This window comes from Lissotriton helveticus, chromosome 10 (genome assembly GCF_964261635.1).
Source record: "Lissotriton helveticus chromosome 10, aLisHel1.1, whole genome shotgun sequence".
Taxonomy (NCBI): Eukaryota; Metazoa; Chordata; class Amphibia; order Caudata; family Salamandridae; genus Lissotriton; species Lissotriton helveticus.
Genome location: NC_136071.1, coordinates 531002877 through 531018143, shown reverse-complemented (window position 1 = coordinate 531018143; position 15267 = coordinate 531002877).

Genomic DNA, 15267 nt, shown 5'->3' with positions numbered 1-15267 from the left:
GGGGTCCAAAGGACCCCCCCTGCACCCCTGAAATGTATTTTTCGCATCATGTTTCACATACACATGTCCTAAGGACATGTGTGTGTTAAACATGAATGTTGAAAAAAATACTTTTTCACCATTTTAAACACTTTTTCCAAATTTACCGAGTGGTTCAACCACTCGGTAAATTTGGCACCCTAATTGCGAATTTCAACTTGTCAAAGTAATGATGCATTGCTTTTAAGAAGTCGCACATCTGCGACTTCTTAAAAGCACCCGCAATTTTAGAACTCGCAAAAATATTACGAATTCTAAAATTGCTTCATGCATCCCAAAAAGCACTTTTGCATTCGCAAACGGCCGATTTTAAGGAATCGCACCGTTTGCGACTACAAAAATGCTTGATGCATGTGGGCCATAATACATTAAATAATGGCTTGTATTCCTGCCTGCATACAGTTAACGGACGCCTTATTTGCCTGAGGGATTCCTGTGACACCGGGTTTGCTGCCTACGACGCTGCTCCACCGCTGCCTGTCATCCCCCCGCCGCAGCCTCACTCCAACAGCGCTGCCGCAGTGTGGGGGAGACACAGAGTAAAACCACAACTCCCAGCGGCCTCCGCGACCGGAAGTCGCGTTGAGGCGGAGCGCGCCAGGAGGCGCTATAAAACGGCACTCACCTGCTGAGGAGCGGGTGCTTGTATTCCTGCCTGCATACAGTTAACGGACGCCTTATTTGCCTGAGGGATTCCTGTGACACCGGGTTTGCTGCCTACGACGCTGCTCCACCGCTGCTTGTCATCCCCCCGCCGCAGCCTCACTCCAACAGCGCTGCCGCAGTGTGGGGGAGACACAGAGTAAAACCACAACTCCCAGCGGCCTCCGCGACCGGAAGTCGCGTTGAGGCGGAGCGCGCCAGGAGGCGCTATAAAACGGCACTCACCTGCTGAGGAGCGGGTGCTTGTATTCCTGCCTGCATACAGTTAACGGACGCCTTATTTGCCTGAGCGATTCCTGTGACACCGGGTTTGCTGCCTACGACGCTGCTCCACCGCTGCCTGTCATCCCCCCGCCGCAGCCTCACTCCAACAGCGCTGCCGCAGTGTGGGGGAGACACAGAGTAAAACCACAACTCCCAGCGGCCTCCGCGACCGGAAGTCGCAGTGAGGCGGAGCGTGCCAGGAGGTGCTATAAAACGGCACTCACCTCCCGCGTCGCGGGAGCGCGCGGGACTGCGCCGGGCTAAGCCCGGGTAAAGGGCGGACCCTCTGTGGCCCTCAGGGGACCGAGGAGGACGGGGCGGGCCACCCCCTTGATATTTTGCGCCGTATAAATCAACCAAGGTGATCTTCTGTACTTTTCCCATCTCAGTCTATGTTCAAGGGGTAAAATATTATTGCCAGACTTAAAAAAACAGGTCAAGATGCTTAAAACTAGAAAGACCCCTGTGGCTACGAGATCTGCAACTAGAATAAAAAATGTCTCCAATACCCCTCTTCCCACAATAACTGCTATCGATCTAATGCTACAGAAAACGATTAGTGTAGTGGCGGATGCCATTCAGGACTCAGAAAGACGCCTCTCACTAACTCCAGACCTGTGTTTTCCGGACCTCTCTTTACATACTACCGAAAATGTCAACACTATGGACAATACAATGAATTCTCAAGAGTCCATTTTAATGTTGTCATTTACAGGGCTCCCTAGTCCCCAAACAAGAGACAACACACCAATAGCCCTGTCTATACCCTCTACAGGCAATAGCAGGGACAATAGTATTTTGCTGCTTAGCGAAAATGGTACCAACACATGTTTGTCGCCCATAGTCCATTCAGAACCAGGGGCCCCATCTGCGGGAGGTTTAACATCCATAACAACAAAACCTGCCCCTGGAATAAGTCATGCGATAAACAACACAACTAGGTGTCATGGAACACGAAGTAAAAAAACATCTTTAGTCAAAAAAATGTCTCGGCTTAAGGCTAAACAACACTACTCAGCCAAGGACATCTGGTCTACTTTTAGACTGGCTAAACTTGCCTCCAAAACAGTGATCCCATGTCCATTTACAACCAGTCAAGATCCAGGTCCGCTTCTGAGTAAAGTGCAGACAGTCCCTACAAACACGTCTATACACCACACAGATCAGACAGATCACACACTGATTAATAATAAATTATTCTTGGGTGAACTAGAAACCCTAGTTAAGTCTCTCTTGTTGCCTATTAGTGAGAGAGTTATCAACATCGAGAAGGCATTAGGGAAATTTGAAAGGGCCCAAAATGATGCATCTTCCACCTTGCTCAAAATATTGAATGCACCTCAATCAACCTCTACTTTTGTATCAGCTAGTAGTTCCCTCGTTTCAACTAGCAATAAAAATGCACGGGCAAAGAAAGCCACACATAATACTGCCAACAAACAAAATTTGCCAACTTGTCAGGAAAAAAACCCTCCTACCAAACCTGTAATAAACTTAGATGGAGGAGTTAATCCACCTCACATAGTGGCTGCAACTTTGAGTAATGCCCAAATATTACCTGACATTGAAATTGAGGAATGTGAATGGGCCGCCGAGAGCTCCCCGGTCAAACTAGCACCAACCCATATAGAACCACTGAGTCAAATTAAAACATCTAACCAGAGTATACCTACAAACCAAATAGGTGATAAACTGTTAAAACCGGTGGTAGCTAAAAGACCACTTCATACAAATCTTCCACCTGAATCCAGTCTGTATACCATCGTTATGATTGGAGTACCTAAATTAGCGGGCGAGAGGATAGAATCTCAAGTGGAATTAAAAAATAAGGTGAGCCACTGGCTGACAACCCATAGACCGATTCCCAAACACATAAATGGTCACATTTCACATGTGAGAAGGGTAGACTGGGTGGGAACCAGATTTAAATCGACTGAGGGTGATTGTATTGTGGTAACCTTTGGTGACAGTCGTGCAGCTAGTTTTATTAGCAGTTGGAAAAGCGGAGTGACAAACAGTCTGATCCGCACTATGGACTCGAGCTATTTTTACCCTTCTAATAACCCTAGCCAAAATATAACACAATTACAGCCAACCTATGGTCAGGGGGGGTTGCTCGAGCCAATAGCTGATTATCAACCCAGGGAAACCACATGGCCTTATGGCCCAACCACCTTAATGGACTTCACTAATTATAGGCAGGAACCCCCACGGCCGAGTAGGCTAAATAGCTATCCCATAAGACAACAAGAGAGAAGGGAGGTTTTATCTCGCCCACAACAGCAGTACTATTCATACCCACATCATCTAAATATGCAATACGGGGTTCCCATTTCAAACAGATTTGACGCTTTCTATGCTCCAGACTATCTGGATGAGATTGATTAACAAATCGTACCTTCGCCCCCCCATCCTACCCCTCCTGAGTCACTAAATAGGGAAGCATTTTCCCACAAAATAGTGAGCACTATCTTAGAGTGTACACATATCTCTATTCAAGAGTCAGGCGAAACATCTAAGGCAGTTCCACCAGTACACCAATCAGAGAGCATGCTGATTCTAAATGGGCGCAGTCTCTCACATCCTCCCACTCAAGTCTATTGCACAGTCCCTAGTGACGCAAACCTTTTATTTATCACCAATGAAACACAAGCAGACACAATGACTGATCGAGGGGATCAAGTGATACCTCCACCCATAAACAAGGCCCAGGTAGTAGGTCTAGGCCATACATTACCACGCATTATAAAACTTTTATCCTGGAATGTAGCCGGTCTGGCTGCCAAGGTAAATGATCCAATATGTGTGGCATATATAAAAAACGGATCACTGAAAGAATATCGACTGAAAGAATATCGACCATCAAAAATATCGTTGAGAAAATATCGACAGTCAAAATATCGAGTTTCTATCTACAAACAGGTAAGTACAAAAATATCGAGTTAAAATATCGTTTACAAAAATATAGTTGTAAAAAATATCGTATTTACTAAAAACAGTGTTAAATTAAATTAATATTAATAATTAATTACTAAAATATACTTAAAATTACTTAAATTAACTTATAATAATTAAATAATTAATGAAAGTTAAATAAATATTTTTTTATTTCATATTTATTAAACATATATATATAGTAATAAAATATAATAAAATAATACCCAAAAACTGAAAACTGACCCTGAACCCTAAAAATACCCCTTTACCCAAAAACTGAAAACTGACCCTGAACCCTAAAAATACCCCTTTGCCCAAAAACTGAAAACTGACCCTGAACCCTAAAAATACCCCTTTACCCAAAAACCCAAAACTGACCCTGAACCCTAAAAATACCCCTTTACCCAAAAACCCAAAACTAACCCTGAACCCTAAAAATACCCCTTTACCCAAAAACCCAAAACTGACCCTGAACCCTAAAAATATAAACGATATTACTTCACTTACCTTAAAAACGATATTACTTCACTTACCTTAAAAACGATATTTTGGCTGTCGATATTCTGTCCTGTCGATATTTTCTCCAAACGATATTTTGGAGTCGATATTATGTCCAAACGATATTTTGGAGTCGATATTATGTCTGTGTACCATAAAAAACTATACCGTTTTGTGTTTCCAAGAAACATGGCTGGAAGATGTAAATGTACATATTGAGGGCTTCCAAAGTTTTTTCCAACCGGCAGCCCCGTCGAACAGCGGAAGATCAAAGGGGGGCTTGGCAATTTACATCAGCCTCGCACTTATCTGCCAGGTTTCAAATAGAGCATCTGATAACAGACATATCCAAGCCCTGGTGCTTAGGAGTGGTAAAAGGGCACTCACCCTCATTAATTTCTATAATGCTGTACTTCCAAACAGGGAGTGTAACATCCTCCATCTACACAACTTCTTAAAAGCTAAAGCAGCAAGTCTGCCTCGAAGCACCCTCATTGCCGGAGACTTCAATTCGCACCCATGTGGCAATCCTGTAATGACACCTATTGGCCTCTTAGGATGTAATAACAGGTCTGGTTTCCATTTTGACCATTCGACGCGTGGCACCTACGTCAATAATTTAACCGATGACAGGAACTTAACTGTTGCAATGTCCATGTCGGAGGATTCTTACATCTTTGATGTCCCCACGTATAAAGGCTCTGGAAACGGTTCTTATATAGACCACATTCTTCTTTCGAGAGATCTTGTCGATTTAGTCACCGATTTTGAAATTCAAACAAGTATCTTCAGTGACCATAATCCTCTTTCCATTCAAATTGGAGGAGGCATCTTTGAACACCGGAAGCCACAGAATGATTGTGGCTCTCTAAAACCAATAAACGGAAATCGACGTTTGAAATGGTCAAAGGTCAATAGTGACACTTTGTACAGCTCAATTAATACCAGCTGTGGTCAAGAATTAGGCCTTTGTGTTTCTCCTACCACCTTGCCAGAAGCGACCTTAATCGCCTTTTCCGTTGTGGTTGATAGAGTTGGACGATTGCTAACCATACCAGCGAAGGGTCACTATGAACACCAACCAAGATGGTTTGACCAAGCATGCTCAAAGGCCGGACGAAATTTAAAAAAAGCACTTAAGGCTATCCCAAGAGATCCTGTTCTTATAAAGACTTTGAGAACTAAATATAAGACAGCCCTGGCAGCTCGGAAAAAAGAAGTGAAAGCAGGCATTTGGGAATCTTTGTGTGACCCCGCAATCCTGGGTAACAGTTCCAAGTTTTGGAGCATCATAAACAAGCCCTTGTTTGATGACCCCAGCAATCCTACGCTTGGGACTAACATACCCGAGGAAGAGTGGATATCACATTATAGTACAATCTTTAAAAGTGACGAGCCACAAACGGATTTCGTTTTTGAAACTTCTGATGAAGAATTGTTGTGTTTTACAGTAGGGGAGGTAGAAAAGGGGATTCAGGGTTTAACTAGCAATAAAGCACCTGGTCCTGATGGCATTCCTCCCGATTTATTTAAATCAAATACTCATTTATGGGCCCCAGTTCTTACTGCAGTAATAAATGCCGGAATCTCAATTGGCTGCCCAAAATCCTGGGGGACCTCGACCATAGTGCCTGTATTTAAGAAGGGCGACCGTAGTAGTGCAACATGTTACAGACCTATATCGCTGATTAATTCAGTTGCCAAGGTGGTGGGGGGTATCATTTTAAATAGGCTGATAGCATGGGCCAACGAAAACAACATATTGTCGCCAATACAATACGGGTTCAGACCAGGTCATTCTACGATAACTCAATGTCTGAACCTGTATTTAATAAACGGCAAATATACCATGGCAAGAAAAGGGACCATTTATATGGCCTTTATGGATTTATCGTCCGCCTTTGACTGCGTTGACAGAGCAGGCTTTGGGAGGTCCTCCAAAAAATGGGAGTGGAGCAAAACCTTATTAATTTTCTAGCTGATCTCCACTCGGACACAAGAGCAAACGTCCGTTATACCCAAGATATGAAAGTAACCAGGGATTTTAGGATAAATCGGGGTGTTAGGCAGGGGTGCATCTTAGCCCCGTTTCTTTTTAACCTTTACATCAATGAACTGGAGGAGCACTTACTAAAAACTGGTACAGACTATCCATATATAGGAAGGAAGGGCGTGCCCGTTCTGCTATACGCGGACGATGCCGTCCTAATCTCCAGAACGGCGATCGGTCTTCAAACCTTGTTAGACTCTTTCTTCGCATTTATGAATTCCCGAGGCCTGAGCATCAACAATTCGAAATCCTTTGCAATGATGACAGGTTTAGGTCCAAAATAAATATACCCCCATTTTGTAAATGGCGAAAAAATACCGACAACCAAGACCTTTTCTTATCTTGGTGTCCTCTTCGACCATAAATTAACATGGGCACCAGCAATTCAAAAGAAAAAGGGTGAGGTAGTGCGCGCAAATGCAGCAATAATGGACTTTGCAAAGAAAATGGGTAACAGCCCGGTGGCTGCTGTTTTGAAGCTATACCAAGCCAAAAGCACTGCAGTCGCGTGCTATGGTAGTGAAATATGGGGGTCTGAATCCTTAGATGCCCTTGAGGTCACTGAAAATAACTTTTTAAAGCAAGTTTTAAGGCTACCTAGGGGTACGGCAAACTTTTCTGTTCACGAGGAACTTGGTATGCCCTATCTAAGTGATAGGATAGCTGTGAATCCCTTGCTATGCTGGCTAAATAGCTGGTTAAACATAGATATACCCCTCACCAGAAACATCTTGCAAGAGGCACTAGAGTGGGATGGGAGGTTTAAGATCCCGTGGATAAAATATGTTAGAAGATGTCTCCTTGAACTAGGTCGGCTGGATCTTTTTCTAGCCCCTGAGACAATAACTAAAACTGATGTAATATATGTGAAGAACACCTTTATGTCATCCAGGCACTTGGCGAGGGAGGAGAGCGAGTATAAGAAAAATAGCGTGAGACTGCATGCTCTCACAAAAACGTGTCCACCTATGGAACCCTACCTAGCTTGGCCTTTGTCGGGATATGATCGCTTTTTATTGACAAGGTTTCGATTCGATATGATCCATCTATTGTTAGCTGTACCAAGGGGGGCACATAGAGGACTAGTGTTGCCAGCTTGCGGCTGCGACAATAAGTCTCCTCAAGATCTGGCACACTTTTTATTTCTCTGTCCGTATTACACAGTTCCCCGTAACCTGTTTTTAAAACCTTTACTTAAACAGCTGTATTTTGTACAAATCAGACCAGCACTTTATTACCTCCAAATGTTAAACAGTGAATGTACTATGTTTGTATGTAGCTTTTTAAAACTAGCACTTAAATACAGAAAAAGCATGGAAGGTTAATTAATTTTGCTACTGATTGTATTTTTATCTCTTTTAACTATAACTTTGTAATCCCGCTTGTGTTCGCGTCCATGTGGTATCATTCTTCTTATCATTTTTATTGCGTGTTTAAATGTCTATGAAATGTACTTTTATGATTGTTACATGTAAACAATCGAATAAAGATATTTTACTTACTTACATTAAATACATGTGAGAGTAGGGAACGATTGAAGGGTGGTAGTGAGGGAATTCGTGGAGAAGGATGCCACTGGGGGGTGCAGACAAAGATTGTCGCACTGGGCGACACCAGCGCTAAAGCCAGATCTGTTTCCCGGCGCCTTTGCTTGAACATGCGCCGTAGGGCAAACAGGGACAGTTCCCCTTTTCCATAACACTGTCCCAGATGTTGCTATGATCAATCCTTGATGCTAATCCTCGTATTGATTAATACTCAAGCACAGATTCAGATGTTTAAGGTCTTTTAACCCTATTCAAGTTTGGTGTCTTTCACAGGAAAAATGATCTGGCATCAACCTAACATTTCAGAGGAAAAGGCTGGAAACTGGGAGACCCGTGCAATGATGGCTTACTGCACCACATCACAACAGGCAAGGAAGCAGGCAGGCAGAGAGGGTAGAGCAGGAAGGCACACACAGAAGCAGGAGGTAGGAAACGAGATTCAGGCCCACCAAGCATGTGCCATATGGGTACTGAGATTTTTTTATGGTTATTTATTATTTGCCAATTTCAAAACAACATTCCATACAATGCAACTGAAGATGAATACTCCTACCCCTTGGCTAGCTCCATCTCAATTTGGATCTGTCTCTTCCACGAATCACACGCTGGGCCTTTGGTTATAGCTCCAGTCATGTGTCACACAGCCTTATACATGAAAGCTAAGGTTGCTTTATGGTTAGACGAGAAGCCTGTCAGAGCCCACCAGCAAATCCCAGTAGCCATCACAGCTCGAAACACTGGCATGCCTCTGTCGACCTCACCCCCGTGCCAATGTTAACATCACCCCTCTAAGTGCTTTAAATGGAAATACAGAAGTGCTGGTACTCTATGCAGAGTACTTATTTGCTTGAGAGAGAAGGTTTGGAACTCTCCATTTAATATATCGCAGCAGTAGTGAGAAGTGCCGGTACTCTCCCTATCAATTTAGTACAGGTACTCAGTACCGGACAGTACTTGCCCATTTAAATCACTAACCTCTCTTGACCAGCTCTATCTCAGGGAGCTGCCAAGAGCTGGTGATGATGCCATGCCTGAGTCTTTGAAAGGTGGCACAACGAAAGGCCGAAGCCACAGATGAAGCCTAGCTCTACCAGGCTCCCGTTCCAAGAGGGCAAAACCTTCAGAAGTGGTGCTTTCCTGTGCATGCCTCGATTTGCATAAGTGAATGAATTGCACCCTGCTAACAGAAAAGGGCTCAGCTACATCATGCAGTACAATGCAATGACAGTGCAGTCTTTCAATTCAAGCGCCTGAAGAAGGCTTGTCTTAGCAATGCTGCAACTCATTGAGCCATCTAGTGGCTGGCCACTGAACTGCAAAACATCATAAATACATTCATGTGAGCTGGTCTGCAGTTGCACATGGTCTTCTACCATTATATGAACATGAAGAAGTAGCCCTTTCTTCATCTATGGGCCCTTAACAACAGCCCACCGCTGGTTGAGGTTGGCCACTTAATCTGAAAGACCAATCTGAAAGCAGAGGGAGGTGGTCAGGGATTGCAATCAAATCTATGTGTGTTGTAGATAATCCTCATTTTCAGCAAAAGTGCTGCTTGGCTGCTAGGCCTCCTAGACATATATGCCTCATTTCGGATGATGCTCAAACCTATACAGCTTGCTTTACAGTAGTCTCCAGCTATAGACCCCATTGCCCTCCTTTTCTTGTGTCTGCATCTTGCCCTTCTCATACACTGCAGTAGAGGTATGGATCAGCATGCCGTACAACCTGTATGCTACATTTAGTTTTGTTATGTTATATGTATTTATATGACGCGCAGTCAGTCAGGTGCTAGGTTACAACATCAAGGTCAATTAAATTAACCGGTACATATAATGACTCCACAGTATCAACTACCAACACATGGTCAATGTAAGCGTAAACATGTAAATATAGATTTATGTTGAGATGAAAAAGGCCCCTGCATGGTGACAGACATGCACCCCTGCCCGGGGTGCCCCAACTACATAGATAGCTGGATCCCTGGTACTGATTTCTGGTCATGGGCGAACATAGATCATGAGTGTGTGCTTTAACCAAGGCCTGTCTCATGGTAAGGCGGTCTTGTTAACCTGGGAGAGGCTCACCAAGCGCTACCCTTATAGTGGTAGAGGGCTGTTGCCCTTTCCTGGAATTAAGTGACATGAGCACAGTGGCAGCAGCATATCCATGTGGCGTTTAGTAGTGCTCAGTAGTGTTAACAGGACTTTTTACCTGTATCACGGGAGTCGTGCCTACCAACCCAGGTCTGAGGTCGGCTAGGGTGCTAGGCCTCGGACCTGGGGATCTGGGTTCGAGTCTCGGTAACAACGCCAAAACCTCCTGTGATTCTGGGCAAATCACTTAAACTCCCTGTGCCTAAAATGAATTTGTGTCCTCATGTAACGTAACTGGTGCTATGTAAAGCGCTCTGATACCCGATTCGGGTCTAGTTCGTGCTATATAAAACTCTGCAATAGTGATTATTTGTTGCGCGTGTGTGTTGTGATGTATATGAGGCTGTGCATGGTACATAGCAGGGATGCCTGTGGATGGATTCTGGAGCAGTGCCGGCAAGCCCATCTGAGACTTGGATGAGCTTGGCGCAGTAATGCCATTGTGAGCTGAACGTTCAGGACCAAAGGCAGACGTTCTTGCACATTGCTGGTGAGGGCAGCACCCGTGGGGTTGCCTCCAGAGAACCACCAAGGACACGTGTGTTAGTGTGGAGGCGAGGGAGAGAGAACACACAGGTAGGGACACTACTTATGCCAGTGCACTATCCTTCAGAGACTTTTAGTGTTCATTGTTTAGTGTGCTGATTTATACTTTGCATGGGTAATAGATACTAAAATGAATAAATACTGCTTGTCTTATCAAAAGTAATCATTTGACTGCGCAATAAGAGTGTTGGTGTCGCTGTGGGTATTGTTAGTATTGAACCCTATCCCTATATTGCACCTACTTCCTCTGAACAGCCTTGGACTGCTCGACCCGCACTAACACTGAGGGGAAACAACCTTTAAAACGCAATTTTTACAACGCACTACCATTACAACGCATTCATTACAACGCAACATCCCTTACAACGCATGCCATTACAACGCAACCATTACCACGCATGACACTACAACGCATACAATTACAACTCATGTCATTACAACGCATACTATTACAATGTATACCATTACAACGCATACCATTACAACGCATAGTACCCTTACACTATCCAACACTTACCCTACTGTTGCATCCCTGGAGTTAGAATAGTAATTTTTACCCCTACACTATCCAACACTTACCCTACTGTTGCACCCCCTGGAGTTAGAATAGTAATTTTTACCCCTACACTATCCAACACTTACCCTACTGTTGCACCCCCCTGGAGTTAGAATAGTAATTTTTACCCCTACACTATCCAATACTTACCATACATGCAATGTAATGGTATGCGTTGTAATGGTATGCGCTGTAAAGGTAGTATGCGTTGTAATGGAATGCGTTGTAAATGTAGTTTTAAAAAATTCATTGTAATGGAATGCGTTGTAATGGAATGCATTGTAATGGATGTTGCGTTGTAAAAAATGCGTTGTGAAGGTATGTGTTGTAAAAGTATGCGTTATAACATCATACATCCACACTGAGAGTCAAGTGGTGAAGGGGTAGTACTTGACTCAGTTACTCAGGAGGTCCGACCCCAGGACAGCCGGAGCGAAATGCCAAAAACCCAATGGTCGGACAAGTTAGCCTCTGTTTGACTTCAGGTCCTTTGAGGGGTTTTGACAATTAACTATTGTTAACTCCACATTTGCTTACCTTGACAATATGTTGGTAGTCGACACTGTGGGCTTATTTTAAGTGTGAGGCGACAATTAAACTTCATAATTGTGCAGGAACACCTTTTGTCAATGTTATGGCTTCACAGCGCCTTATGCCTGGGCCCCAGGTTCAGAATGACCCTGGTGTACATAGTCGATTGCTTGTTGACATGGACAAACTTGGCCCAGAGAAGCATTTCTATTTGACCAATCAATGGTCATAGATGATGTGCTTAGATAAATTCACATGTGAAATTGTAAGAGGAATAAAAGGTATACTGAGCCTATTTACAAATAGCCCTTCACCCCCCCCCCCATACATACACTACATCATCTAGAAAATGTGCCCAAATGTGGTCCAGAAATAAGTGATATCAGACGCAGGATTTTAGGGCTGAGGGATGGTCACTAAACTTCAAAACAGTGAAATATAAATTAACATGTTTTCAGTGCAGTAATTGTGATTATCTGTCCAATGTGATAGAGTGGATTTTCAAGGTCATCCAATATCAGTAGGGCGAGGAGTTACATTATGAAGAACTTAGAAATATACACTACAGGAGTAGATGGGTGACGTGTGGTCATTCGGGTTACAAATCACTTTTATACTTGAAGGGGAGTAAATTAAGTGCCATTATATTTGGGAATAAGGACATCTGTATTTACAGTTCTTAGAAGCAGCAAAAGTGTGATATTAGGAGCTATATTAAAAACAGCAAAGGGGAATACACACATTACCACAGGCAAGCCATTGCTAAGAGTGCAGGCCCAACAGAACTAAGGGTTATGACCGGCGAAGGATGATATACAGGGCTTTAAGTGGGGTGAAAAAACTGGGGGGTCGCTCAAAGGGACGTGATCAGTGTAATTAAGGGTGCGGATTAAAAACACACAATTTAAAAATCTGTGCTTAGCATAGTGTGCCGCCCAACTTATATTTTGCTGTTTCTATCATTGCATCCAGATATATGATACAAGTAACATCATGCCTACAAGTCAGGACTATTGGCTTTGTCAATGGTAGTTAGTTGCATAAGATAAATAAGCAGCAACTATTGCTAGTATATAATATTAAAAAAGATTCCACTTAAAGCCCTGGTGACACCACGACAATGATGCTGCTCCGGAGTTTCAAAAAGAGAAGGGAAATCCAGAGAGAAAATGACTCTTTAAAGGATGCCCCTTCCCCTACAACGCTCACCTGGCATGACGTCATGGCGTAACTTCTCCACTAGTGAGAAGTGAGCAGTGTGAGCAGGTGCACATCAATATGCCTACTGTCACTGCAATCAGGAAAAAACGGACCGCCTATGCCAGGGCACAAAACAGAGCACCATAGAGACCCATTTTGCTGCCTTCTTTAAAAAAAACTGCCTGTGCTCAGCAGCGGTGAGAACCGGCCCACTTAAAGCCCTGATGATATGTGATGGGGATGCTCAGAAGTACAGTGTACAATATAGTGACCGCCGCTTTTTAGTCGCGGCACCTAAATTATGGAATACTTTGCCGCAACACATTAGGACAAGCCCCTCATTCCTGCAGTTTCGCAAAAGATTGAAGACCTGGATTTTTAATCAGTAACACTGACCATTAACCACCTGGTGCCATTATCATCTTGGGGAAATTTATGTGAATAGTCTAGCGCCGAGACGCCTGCGGGTATTCGTTCGCGCTCAATAAATGGCAAAAATAAATAAATAAATAAATAGTACTTTGAATTTGTGACAATTTCTCACAAAATCAACGTGTATCAAGAAATGGCATGCTAGAAAACCTGTGCGCACTGTAGCGATAGCTTGAAACATCCATAGGGTCCATAAGGTTGAAACTGGGGCCTCGGTTGAGAGTGGTAAATTACCTAGAACAGTACATTTTGTGTGTCCTCCATCCCACGCTCATGCACTGCATATCTGGTTCCCTTTACAGAACACATGTGCGGACACCAGAGGGGTGAACTTAATTTGTTCCGGTGTTTTCCGGTGCTCAGAACCGGCACGTATTTAGTAACTCCAGCACATATGTAATGCAGTCTATCACATGGTCCATCACGTGGTGGCGCTGTCAGTCTATTTCTTTAAAAAAGAGCAATGAGCAAAGTGTACATCAATTAAATATATAACTGCAAGTAATAATACTAGGGTGCTTAGGCCATTCCTAAAGCTTTGAGTTACATAGTAAAGCTCAAATTGTAACATTTGTAGGACTGTAATAGCAGGCATGTGTTGGTAGTGCTGGTATTTGGCAGCGCTGGCTGATATTTGAAGTGGCATAAGCAGCAGTGCCTTTCTGAGAAATATCTTGGGCCCTGGCACTTACTATTTTACAAATTAAGCACTGAAGAAAAGGGATACAGGGTGAGCGATATGGGATAACAAAAGCACATACCATCTCCTGCCTCTGATTTGTACTAGTACTGCCACTTTGCAAACCTTCAATATTTAAATCATCATGGTTATAGTGAAATGAAGAGTACGTATGATGTATTTTGATAGATATCCCCACTTTTATATTTTATTTTTAAATAAAGAAAGACCTAAAAACATTGGTCCAATCGCTAGTTCTCTCTAGACTGGATTACTCCAATTCTCTTCTGCCTGGCCTACTGAAATCTCACCTCACACCAGGGGCGCAACTAGGTCTTAATTTCGGGGGGGCTAACATGGCAAATGAAGGGGCGTGGCTAATGTTAATCAATGGGGCGGGGCTAAAATGGCAGATAATCGGGATCGATTAATGCTCAGGTCAAGCGGAGAAAACGTGATGATTTCTGCATTTGAAACTGGACAATTAGAGCACACATTTTTGTTAATTTGATGCATTTATGTCCTATTGTTTTATGAAAAAGGAACAGAATGTACTGAATTAAAATGCCAATTTAATATATTTTACTACAAAGCACTTTAGGAACACAATATAACCAATTTTCACAATGCCATTTCAAGGCGACGACCCTTTTTCGCCAGTTCGTCAACAATTGCTTCTATAGGAGTACAATGTGCTCGTGAAATGTTTATCATTGCAAGTCCAAAACCCATACCCACCCTGAACCCTAAAATTACCCCTGGTACCCCAAAACCCTTACCCACCCTGAACCCCCAAAGTTACCCCCTGGCACACCAAAACCCATACCCGCCCTGAACCCTAAAATGACCCCAGGTACCCCAAAACCCATACCCACCCTGAACGCTAAAATTACCCCTGGCACCCCAAAACCCATACTCATGCTAAACCCGCATATTACCCCTTGCCCCCCAAAATCCATTACCACCCGAACCTCCAAATTACACCCCTGGCACCTCAAAACCCATAACCACCGAACCCTAAAACTACCGCCTCGCACCCCAAAACCCATTACCACCCTGAACCCTGAAATCATCCCCCTAGAACCCCAACCCCCATACCCGCGCTGATCCCTAAAATTACACCCTTGCCCCCCAAAACCATACCCACCCTGAACCCTAAAATTACCTCT